This window comes from Saimiri boliviensis, chromosome 18 (assembly GCF_048565385.1).
Source record: "Saimiri boliviensis isolate mSaiBol1 chromosome 18, mSaiBol1.pri, whole genome shotgun sequence".
Classification (NCBI taxonomy): Eukaryota; Metazoa; Chordata; class Mammalia; order Primates; family Cebidae; genus Saimiri; species Saimiri boliviensis.
In genome coordinates, this window is record NC_133466.1 from 44,011,017 (window position 1) to 44,023,526 (window position 12,510).

Genomic DNA, 12,510 nt, shown 5'->3' on the forward strand with positions numbered 1-12,510 from the left:
GAAGACCCGCTTCTTACGAACTCATATGCTGTGTGTTGGTTCCTTTTAGGAAGTTGCATCTATGCTTAGATTCAGGGAGGTTGAAACACGTTTCTTCTAAAAGCTGCGTTTCGACATTCCAGAGTGGATGGGAGAATAGGCTGTAAACAGAAATACCTTGCTCTAAAACCAAAACGGAGCTATCTAGCAGAATGGTTGTCAATGTGTGTATTCCACAGCCAGAGTTACACTGACGTGTGTTTGCAGCAGTTTAGAAACCCTTTCTTTGGAGAATGCAGAATCAGTCATTTCAAGCCCTTGAGACGCATATAAGAGTTAGCAGTAAGAAAGCGTTTAAAACACAGAAGACCCGCTTCTTACGAAGTCATCTGCTGTGTGTTGGTTCCTTTTAGGAAGTTGCATCTATGTTTAGATTCAGCGAGGTAGAAACACGTTTCTTCTAAAAGCTGCGTTTGGATATTCCAGAGTGGATAGGAGAAGAGGCTGTAAAGAGAAATACCTTGCTCTAAAACCAAAACGGAGCTATCTAGCAGAATGGTTGTCAATGTGTGTATTCAACAGCCAGAGTTAAACTGATGTGTGTTTGCAGCAGCTCAGAAAAACTTTCTTTGGAGAATGCAGAAACAGTCATTTCAAGCCCTAGAGACGCATATAAAAGTTAGCAGAAAGAATGCGTTTAAAACACAGAAGACCCGCTTATTACGAACTCATCTGCTGTGTGTTGGTTCCTTTTAGGAAGTTGCATCTATGTTTAGATTCAGCGAGGGAGAAACACGTTTCTTCTAAAAGCTGCGTTTGGACATTCCAGAGTGGATGGGAGAACAGGCTGTAAAGAGAAATACCTTGCTCTAAAACCAAAACGGAGCTATCTAGCAGAATGGTTGTCAATGTGTGTATTCAACTTCCAGAGTTAAACTGATGTTTGTTTGCAGCAGTTCAGAAACCCTTTCTTTGGAGAAGGCAGAAACAGTCTTTTCCAGCCCTAGAGACGCATAAAAGGGTTAGCAGTAAGAATGCGTTTTAAACAGAGAAGACCCGCTTCTTACGAACTCATCTGCTCTGTGTTGGTTCCTTTTAGGAAGTTTCATCTTTGTTTAGATTCAGCGAGGTAGAAACACGTTTCTTCTAAAAGCTGCGTTTGTACATTCCAGAGTGGATGGGAGAACAGGCTGTAAAGAGAAATACCTTGCTCTAAAACCAAAACGGAGGTATCTAGCACAATGGTTGTCAATGTGTGTATTCAACTTCCAGAGTTAAACATATGTGTGTTTGCAGCAGTTCAGAAACCGTTTCTTTGGAGAATGCAGAAACAGTCTTTTCCCGCCCTAGAAACTCTTATAAGAGTTAGCAGTAAGAATGCGTTTAAAACACAGAAGACCCGCTTCTTACGAACTCATCTGCTGTGTGTTGGTTCCTTTTAGGAAGTTGCATCTATATTTAGATTCAGGGAGGTAGAAACACGTTTCTTCTAAAAGCTGCGTTTGGACATTCCAGAGTGGATGGGAAAACAGGCTGTAAGGAGAAATACCTTGCTCTAAAACCAAAACGGAGCTATCTAGCAGAATGGTTGTCAAAGTGTGTATTCAACTTCCAGAGTTAAACATATGTGTGTTTGCAGCAGTTCAGAAACCCTTTCTTTGCAGAATGCAGAAACCGTCAATTCTAGCCCTAGAGAAACATATAAGAGTTAGCAGTAAGAATGCGTTTAAAACACAGAAGACCCGCTTCTTACGAACTCATCTGCTGTGTGTTGGTTCCTTTTAGGAAGATGCATCTATGCTTAGATTCAGGGAGGTTGAAACACGTTTCTTCTAAAAGCTGCGTTTGGACATTCCAGAGTGGATGGGAGAACAGGCTGTAAAGAGAAATACCTTGCTCTAAAACCAAAACGGAGGTATCTAGCAGAATGGTTGTCAATGTGTGTATTCAACAGCCAGAGTTACACTGATGTGTGTTTGCAGCAGTTTAGAAACCCTTTCTTTGGAGAATGCAGAATCAGTCATTTCAAGCCCTTGAGACGCATATAAGAGTTAGCAGTAAGAATGCGTTTAAAACACAGAAGACCCGCTTCTTACGAACTCATCTGCTGTGTGTTGGTTCCTTTTAGGAAGTTGCATCTATGTTTAGATTCAGCGAGGTAGAAACACGTTTCTTCTAAAAGCTGCGTTTGGATATTCCAGAGTGGATAGGAGAAGAGGCTGTAAAGAGAAATACCTTGCTCTAAAACCAAAACGGAGCTATCTAGCAGAATGGTTGTCAATGTGTGTATTCAACTTCCTGAGATTAACTGATTTGTGTTTGCAGCAGTTCAGAAACCCTTTCTTTGGAGAATGCAGAAACTGTCATTTCAAGCCCTAGAGACACATATAAGAGTTAGCAGTAAGAATGCGTTTAAAACACAGAAAACCCGCTTCTTACGAACTAATCTGCTGTGCGTTGGTTCCTTTTAGGAAGTTGCATCTATGTTTAGATTCAGCGAGGTAGAAACACGTTTCTTCTAAAAGCTGCGTTTGGACATTCCAGAGTGGATGGGAGAACAGGCTGTAAAGAGAAATACCTTGCTCTAAAACCAAAACGGAGCTATCTAGCAGAATGGTTGTCAATGTGTGTATTCAACTTCCAGAGTTAAACATATGTGTGTTTGCAGCAGTTCAGAAACCCTTTCTTTGGAGAATGCAGAAACAGTCTTTTCCCGCCCTAGAAACGCTTATAAGAGTTAGCAGTAAGAATGCGTTTAAAACAGAGAAGACCCGCTTTTTACGAAGTCATCTGATGTGTGTTGGTTCCTTTTAGGAAGTTGCATCTATGTTTAGATTCAGCGAGGTAGAAACACGTTTCTTCTAAAAGCTGCGTTTGGACATTCCAGAGTGGATGGGAGAACAGGCTGTAAAGAGAAATACCTTGCTCTAAAACAAAAACGGAGCTATCTAGCAGAATGGTTGTCAATGTGTGTATTCAACTTCCAGAGTTAAACATATGTGTGTTTGCAGCAGTTCAGAAACCCTTTCTTTGGAGAATGCAGAAACAGTCTTTTCCCGCCCTAGAAACGCTTATAAGAGTTAGCAGTAAGAATGCGTTTAAAACAGAGAAGACCCGCTTTTTACGAAGTCATCTGATGTGTGTTGGTTCCTTTTAGGAAGTTGCATCTATGTTTAGATTCAGCGAGGTAGAAACACGTTTCTTCTAAAAGCTGCGTTTGGACATTCCAGAGTGGATGGGAGAACAGGCTGTAAAGAGAAATATCTTGCTCTAAAACCAAAACGGAGCTATCTAGCAGAATGGTTGTCAATGTGTGTATTCAACAGCCAGAGTTAAATTGATGTGTGTTTGCAGCAGTTCAGAAACTCTTTCTTTGGAGAATGCAGAATAAGTCATTTCAAGCCCTAGAGACGCATATAAGAGTTAGCAGTAAGAATGCGTTTAAAACACAGAAGACCCGCTTCTTACGAACTCATCTGTTGTGTGTTGGTTCCTTTTAGGAAGTTGCATCTATGTTTAGATTCAGCGAGGTAGAAACACGTTTCTTCTAAAAGCTGCGTTTGGACATTCCAGAGTGGATGGGAGAACAGGCTGTAAAGAGAAATACCTTGCTCTAAAACCAAAACGGAGCTATCTAGCAGAATGGTTGTCAATGTGTGTATTCAACTTCCAGAGTTAAACATATGTGTGTTTGTAGGAGTTCAGAAACCCTTTCTTTGCAGAATGCAGAAACCGTCAATTCTAGCCCTAGAGACACATAAAAGAGTTAGCAGTAAGAATGCGTTTAAAACACAGAAGACCCGCTTCTTACGAACTCATCTGCTGTGTGTTGGTTCCTTTTAGGAAGTTGCATCTATGTTTAGATTCAGCGAGGAAGAAACACGTTTCTTCTAAAAGCTGCGTTTGGACATTCCAGAGTGGATGGGAGAACAGGCTGTAAAGAGAAATACCTTGCTCTAAAACGAAAACGGAGCTATCTAGCAGAATGGTTGTCAATGTGTTTATTCACCTTCCAGAGTTAAACTGATGTGTGCTTCCAGCAGTTCAGAAACCCTTTCTTTGGAGAATGCAGAAACAGTCTTTTCCCGCCCTAGAGACGCTTATAAGAGTTAGCAGTAAGAATGCGTTTATAACACAGAAGACCCGCTTCTTACGAACTCATATGCTGTGTGTTGGTTCCTTTTAGGAAGTTGCATCTATGCTTAGATTCAGGGAGGTTGAAACACGTTTCTTCTAAAAGCTGCGTTTCGACATTCCAGAGTGGATGGGAGAATAGGCTGTAAACAGAAATACCTTGCTCTAAAACCAAAACGGAGCTATCTAGCAGAATGGTTGTCAATGTGTGTATTCCACAGCCAGAGTTACACTGACGTGTGTTTGCAGCAGTTTAGAAACCCTTTCTTTGGAGAATGCAGAATCAGTCATTTCAAGCCCTTGAGACGCATATAAGAGTTAGAAGTAAGAAAGCGTTTAAAACACAGAAGACCCGCTTCTTACGAAGTCATCTGCTGTGTGTTGGTTCCTTTTAGGAAGTTGCATCTATGTTTAGATTCAGCGAGGTAGAAACACGTTTCTTCTAAAAGCTGCGTTTGGACATTCCAGAGTGGATGGGAGAACAGGCTGTAAAGAGAAATACCTTGCTCTAAAACGAAAACGGAGCTATCTAGCAGAATGGTTGTCAATGTGTGTATTCAACTTCCAGAGTTAAACTGATGTTTGTTTGCAGCAGTTCAGAAACCCTTTCTTTGGAGAAGGCAGAAACAGTCTTTTCCAGCCCTAGAGACGCATAAAAGGGTTAGCAGTAAGAATGCGTTTTAAACAGAGAACACCCGCTTCTTAGGAACTCATCTGCTCTGTGTTGGTTCCTTTTAGGAAGTTTCATCTTTGTTTAGATTCAGCGAGGTAGAAACACGTTTCTTCTAAAAGCTGCGTTTGTACATTCCAGAGTGGATGGGAGAACAGGCTGTAAGGAGAATTACCTTGCTCTAAAACCAAAACGGAGGTATCTAGCACAATGGTTGTCAATTTGTGTATTCAACTTCCAGAGTTAAACATATGTGTGTTTGCAGCAGTTCAGAAACCGTTTCTTTGGAGAATGCAGAAACAGTCTTTTCCCGCCCTAGAAACTCTTATAAGAGTTAGCAGTAAGAATGCGTTTAAAACACAGAAGACCCGCTTCTTACGAACTCATCTGCTGTGTGTTGGTTCCTTTTAGGAAGTTGCATCTATGTTTAGATTCAGCGAGGAAGAAACACGTTTCTTCTAAAAGCTGCGTTTGGACATTCCAGAGTGGATGGGAGAACAGGCTGTAAAGAGAAATACCTTGCTCTAAAACCAAAACGGAGCTATCTAGCAGAATGCTTGTCAATGTGTGTATTCAACTTCCAGAGTTAAACTGATGTGTGCTTCCAGCAGTTCAGAAACCCTTTCTTTGGAGAATGCAGAAACAGTCTTTTCCCGCCCTAGAGACGCTTATAAGAGTTAGCAGTAAGAATGCGTTTAAAACACAGAAGACCCGCTTCTTACGAACTCATCTGCTGTGTGTTGGTTCCTTTTAGGAAGTTGCATCTATATTTAGATTCAGCGAGGTAGAAACACGTTTCTTCTAAAAGCTGCGTTTGGACATTCCAGAGTGGATGGGAAAACAGGCTGTAAGGAGAAATACCTTGCTCTAAAACCAAAACGGAGCTATCTAGCAGAATGGTTGTCAAAGTGTGTATTCAACTTCCAGAGTTAAACATATGTGTGTTTGCAGCAGTTCAGAAACCCTTTCTTTGCAGAATGCAGAAACCGTCAATTCTAGCCCTAGAGAAACATATAAGAGTTAGCAGTAAGAATGCGTTTAAAACACAGAAGACCCGCTTCTTACGAACTCATCTGCTGTGTGTTGGTTCCTTTTAGGAAGTTGCATCTATGTTTAGATTCAGCGAGGAAGAAACACGTTTCTTCTAAAAGCTGCGTTTGGACATTCCAGAGTGGATGGGAGAACAGGCTGTAAAGAGAAATACCTTGCTCTAAAACCAAAACGGAGCTATCTAGCAGAATGGTTGTCAATGTGTGTATTCAACAGCCAGAGTTACACTGACGTGTGTTTGCAGCAGTTTAGAAACCCTTTCTTTGGAGAATGCAGAATCAGTCATTTCAAGCCCTTGAGACGCATATAAGAGTTAGCAGTAAGAATGCGTTTAAAACACAGAAGACCCGCTTCTTACGAACTCATCTGCTGTGTGTTGGTTCCTTTTAGGAAGTTGCATCTATGTTTAGATTCAGCGAGGTAGAAACACGTTTCTTCTAAAAGCTGCGTTTGGATATTCCAGAGTGGATAGGAGAAGAGGCTGTAAAGAGAAATACCTTGCTCTAAAACCAAAACGGAGCTATCTAGCAGAATGGTTGTCAATGTGTGTATTCAACTTCCTGAGATTAACTGATTTGTGTTTGCAGCAGTTCAGAAACCCTTTCTTTGGGGAATGCAGAAACTGTCATTTCAAGCCCTAGAGACACATATAAGAGTTAGCAGTAAGAATGCGTTTAAAACACAGAAAACCCGCTTCTTACGAACTAATCTGCTGTGTGTTGGTTCCTTTTAGGAAGTTGCATCTATGTTTAGATTCAGCGAGGTAGAAACACGTTTCTTCTAAAAGCTGCGTTTGGACATTCCAGAGTGGATGGGAGAACAGGCCGTAAAGAGAAATACCTTGCTCTAAAACAAAAACGGAGCTATCTAGCAGAATGGTTGTCAATGTGTGTATTCAACTTCCAGAGTTAAACATATGTGTGTTTGCAGCAGTTCAGAAACCCTTTCTTTGGAGAATGCAGAAACAGTCTTTTCCCGCCCTAGAAACGCTTATAAGAGTTAGCAGTAAGAATGCGTTTAAAACAGAGAAGACCCGCTTTTTACGAAGTCATCTGATGTGTATTGGTTCCTTTTAGGAAGTTGCATCTACGTTTAGATTCAGCGAGGTAGAAACACGTTCCTTCTAAAAGCTGCGTTTGGACATTCCAGAGTGGATGGGAGAACAGGCTGTAAAGAGAAATATCTTGCTCTAAAACCAAAACGGAGCTATCTAGCAGAATGGTTGTCAATGTGTGTATTCAACAGCCAGAGTTAAACTGATGTGTGTTTGCAGCAGTTCAGAAACTCTTTCTTTGGAGAATGCAGAATAAGTCATTTCAAGCCCTAGAGACTCATATAAGAGTTAGCAGTAAGAATGCGTTTAAAACACAGAAGACCCGCTTCTTACGAACTCATCTGTTGTGTGTTGGTTCCTTTTAGGAAGTTGCATCTATGTTTAGATTCAGCGAGGTAGAAACACGTTTCTTCTAAAAGCTGCGTTTGGACATTCCAGAGTGGATGGGAGAACAGGCTGTAAAGAGAAATACCTTGCTCTAAAACCAAAACGGAGCTATCTAGCAGAATGGTTGTCAATGTGTGTATTCAACTTCCAGAGTTAAACATATGTGTGTTTGCAGGAGTTCAGAAACCCTTTCTTTGCAGAATGCAGAAACCGTCAATTCTAGCCCTAGAGAAACATATAAGAGTTAGCAGTAAGAATGCGTTTAAAACACAGAAGACCCGCTTCTTACGAACTCATCTGCTGTGTGTTGGTTCCTTTTAGGAAGTTGCATCTATGTTTAGATTCAGCGAGGAAGAAACACGTTTCTTCTAAAAGCTGCGTTTGGACATTCCAGAGTGGATGGGAGAACAGGCTGTAAAGAGAAATACCTTGCTCTAAAACGAAAACGGAGCTATCTAGCAGAATGGTTGTCAATGTGTGTATTCCACAGCCAGAGTTACACTGACGTGTGTTTGCAGCAGTTTAGAAACCCTTTCTTTGGAGAATGCAGAATCAGTCATTTCAAGCCCTTGAGACGCATATAAGAGTTAGCAGTAAGAATGCGTTTAAAACACAGAAGACCCGCTTCTTACGAAGTCATCTGCTGTGTGTTGGTTCCTTTTAGGAAGTTGCATCTATGTTTAGATTCAGCGAGGTAGAAACACGTTTCTTCTAAAAGCTGCGTTTGGACATTCCAGAGTAGATGGGAGAAGAGGCTGTAAAGAGAAATACCTTGCTCTAAAACCAAAACGGAGCTATCTAGCAGAATGGTTGTCAATGTGTGTATTCAACTTCCAGAGTTAAACATATGTGTGTTTGCAGCAGTTCAGAAACCCTTTCTTTGGAGAATGCAGAAACAGTCTTTTCCCGCCCTAGAGACGCTTATAAGAGTTAGCAGTAAGAATGCGTTTAAAACACAGAAGACCCGCTTCTTACGAACTCATCTGTTGTGTATTGGTTCCTTTTAGGAAGTTGCAACTATGTTTAGATTCAGCGAGGTAGAAACACGTTTCTTCTAAAAGCTGCGTTTGGACATTGCAGAGTGGATGGGAGAACAGGCTGTAAAGAGAAATACCTTGCTCTAAAACCAAAACGGAGGTATCTAGCAGAATGGTTGTCAATGTGTGTATTCAACTTCCAGAGTTAAACTGATGTTTGTTTGCAGCAGTTCAGAAACCCTTTCTTTGGAGAATGCAGAAACAGTCTTTTCCAGCCCTAGAGACGCATAAAAGGGTTAGCAGTAAGAATGCGTTTTAAACAGAGAAGACCCGCTTCTTACGAACTCATCTGCTCTGTGTTGGTTCCTTTTAGGAAGTTTCATCTTTGTTTAGATTCAGCGAGGAAGAAACACGTTTCTTCTAAAAGCTGCGTTTGGACATTCCAGAGTGGATGGGAGAACAGGCTGTAAAGAGAAATACCTTGCTCTAAAACCAAAACGGAGCTATCTAGCAGAATGGTTGTCAATGTGTGTATTCAACTTCCAGAGTTAAACATATGTGTGTTTGCAGCAGTTCAGAAACCGTTTCTTTGGAGAATGCAGAAACAGTCTTTTCCCGCCCTAGAAACGCTTATAAGAGTTAGCAGTAAGAATGCGTTTAAAACACAGAAGACCCGCTTCTTACGAACTCATCTGCTGTGTGTTGGTTCCTTTTAGGAAGTTGCATCTATGTTTAGATTCAGCGAGGTAGAAACACGTTTCTTCTAAAAGCTGCGTTTGGACATTCCAGAGTGGATGGGAAAACAGGCTGTAAAGAGAAATACCTTGCTCTAAAACCAAAACGGAGCTATCTAGAAGAATGGTTGTCAAAGTGTGTATTCAACTTCCAGAGTTATACATATGTGTGTTTGCAGCAGTTCAGAAACCCTTTCTTTGCAGAATGCAGAAACCGTCAATTCTAGCCCTAGAGACACATATAAGAGTTAGCAGTAAGAATGCGTTTAAAACACAGAAGACCCGCTTCTTACGAACTCATCTGCTGTGTGTTGGTTCCTTTTAGGAAGTTGCATCTATGTTTAGATTCAGCGAGGAAGAAACACGTTTCTTCTAAAAGCTGCGTTTGGACATTCCAGAGTGGATGGGAGAACAGGCTGTAAAGAGAAATACCTTGCTCTAAAACGAAAACGGAGCTATCTAGCAGAATGGTTGTCAATGTGTGTATTCAACTTCCAGAGTTAAACATATGTGTGCTTCCAGCAGTTCAGAAACCCTTTCTTTGGAGAATGCAGAAACAGTCTTTTCCCGCCCTAGAGACGCTTATAAGAGTTAGCAGTAAGAATGCGTTTAAAACACAGAAGACCCGCTTCTTACGAACTCATATGCTGTGTGTTGGTTCCTTTTAGGAAGATGCATCTATGCTTAGATTCAGGGAGGTTGAAACACGTTTCTTCTAAAAGCTGCGTTTGGACATTCCAGAGTGGATGGGAGAACAGGCTGTAAAGAGAAATACCTTGCTCTAAAACCAAAACGGAGCTATCTAGCAGAATGGTTGTCAATGTGTGTATTCAACAGCCAGAGTTACACTGATGTGTGTTTGCAGCAGTTTAGAAACCCTTTCTTTGGAGAATGCAGAATCAGTCATTTCAAGCCCTTGAGACGCATATAAGAGTTAGCAGTAAGAATGCGTTTAAAACACAGAAGACCCGCTTCTTACGAACTCATCTGCTGTGTGTTGGTTCCTTTTAGGAAGTTACATCTATGTTTAGATTCAGCGAGGTAGAAACACGTTTCTTCTAAAAGCTGCGTTTGGATATTCCAGAGTGGATAGGAGAAGAGGCTGTAAAGAGAAATACCTTGCTCTAAAACCAAAACGGAGCTATCTAGCAGAATGGTTGTCAATGTGTGTATTCAACTTCCTGAGATTAACTGATTTGTGTTTGCAGCAGTTCAGAAACCCTTTCTTTGGAGAATGCAGAAACTGTCATTTAAAGCCCTAGAGACACATATAAGAGTTAGCAGTAAGAATGCGTTTAAAACACAGAAAACCCGCTTCTTACGAACTAATCTGCTGTGTGTTGGTTCCTTTTAGGAAGTTGCATCTATGTTTAGATTCAGCGAGGTAGAAACACGTTTCTTCTAAAAGCTGCGTTTGGACATTCCAGAGTGGATGGGAGAACAGGCTGTAAAGAGAAATACCTTGCTCTAAAACCAAAACGGAGCTATCTAGCAGAATGGTTGTCAATGTGTGTATTCAACTTCCAGAGTTAAACATATGTGTGTTTGCAGCAGTTCAGAAACCCTTTCTTTGGAGAATGCAGAAACAGTCTTTTCCCGCCCTAGAAACGCTTATAAGAGTTAGCAGTAAGAATGCGTTTAAAACAGAGAAGACCCGCTTTTTACGAAGTCATCTGATGTGTGTTGGTTCCTTTTAGGAAGTTGCATCTATGTTTAGATTCAGCGAGGTAGAAACACGTTTCTTCTAAAAGCTGCGTTTGGACATTCCAGAGTGGATGGGAGAACAGGCTGTAAAGAGAAATATCTTGCTCTAAAACCAAAACGGAGCTATCTAGCAGAATGGTTGTCAATGTGTGTATTCAACAGCCAGAGTTAAACTGATGTGTGTTTCCAGCAGTTCAGAAACTCTTTCTTTGGAGAATGCAGAATAAGTCATTTCAAGCCCTAGAGACGCATATAAGTGTTAGCAGTAAGAATGCGTTTAAAACACAGAAGACCCGCTTCTTACGAACTCATCTGTTGTGTGTTGGTTCCTTTTAGGAAGTTGCATCTATGTTTAGATTCAGCGAGGTAGAAACACGTTTCTTCTAAAAGCTGCGTTTGGACATTCCAGAGTGGATGGGAGAACAGGCTGTAAAGAGAAATACCTTGCTCTAAAACCAAAACGGAGCTATCTAGCAGAATGGTTGTCAATGTGTGTATTCAACTTCCAGAGTTAAACATATGTGTGTTTGCAGGAGTTCAGAAACCCTTTCTTTGCAGAATGCAGAAACCGTCAATTCTAGCCCTAGAGACACATAAAAGAGTTAGCAGTAAGAATGCGTTTAAAACACAGAAGACCCGCTTCTTACGAACTCATCTGCTGTGTGTTGGTTCCTTTTAGGAAGTTGCATCTATGTTTAGATTCAGCGAGGAAGAAACACGTTTCTTCTAAAAGCTGCGTTTGGACATTCCAGAGTGGATGGGAGAACAGGCTGTAAAGAGAAATACCTTGCTCTAAAACGAAAACGGAGCTATCTAGCAGAATGGTTGTCAATGTGTTTATTCACCTTCCAGAGTTAAACTGATGTGTGCTTCCAGCAGTTCAGAAACCCTTTCTTTGGAGAATGCAGAAACAGTCTTTTCCCGCCCTAGAGACGCTTATAAGAGTTAGCAGTAAGAATGCGTTTATAACACAGAAGACCCGCTTCTTACGAACTCATATGCTGTGTGTTGGTTCCTTTTAGGAAGTTGCATCTATGCTTAGATTCAGGGAGGTTGAAACACGTTTCTTCTAAAAGCTGCATTTCGACATTCCAGAGTGGATGGGAGAATAGGCTGTAAACAGAAATACCTTGCTCTAAAACCAAAACGGAGCTATCTAGCAGAATGGTTGTCAATGTGTGTATTCCACAGCCAGAGTTACACTGACGTGTGTTTGCAGCAGTTTAGAAACCCTTTCTTTGGAGAATGCAGAATCAGTCATTTCAAGCCCTTGAGACGCATATAAGAGTTAGCAGTAAGAATGCGTTTAAAACACAGAAGACCCGCTTCTTACGAAGTCATCTGCTGTGTGTTGGTTCCTTTTAGGAAGTTGCATCTATGTTTAGATTCAGCGAGGTAGAAACACGTTTCTTCTAAAAGCTGCGTTTGGACATTCCAGAGTAGATGGGAGAAGAGGCTGTAAAGAGAAATACCTTGCTCTAAAACCAAAACGGAGCTATCTAGCAGAATGGTTGTCAATGTGTGTATTCAACTTCCAGAGTTAAACATATGTGTGTTTGCAGCAGTTCAGAAACCCTTTCTTTGGAGAATGCAGAAACAGTCTTTTCCCGCCCTAGAGACGCTTATAAGAGTTAGCAGTAAGAATGCGTTTAAAACAGAGAAGACCCGCTTTTTACGAAGTCATCTGATGTGTGTTGGTTCCTTTTAGGAAGTTGCATCTATGTTTAGATTCAGCGAGGTAGAAACACGTTTCTTCTAAAAGCTGCGTTTGGACATTCCAGAGTGGATGGGAGAACAGGCTGTAAAGAGAAATATCTTGCT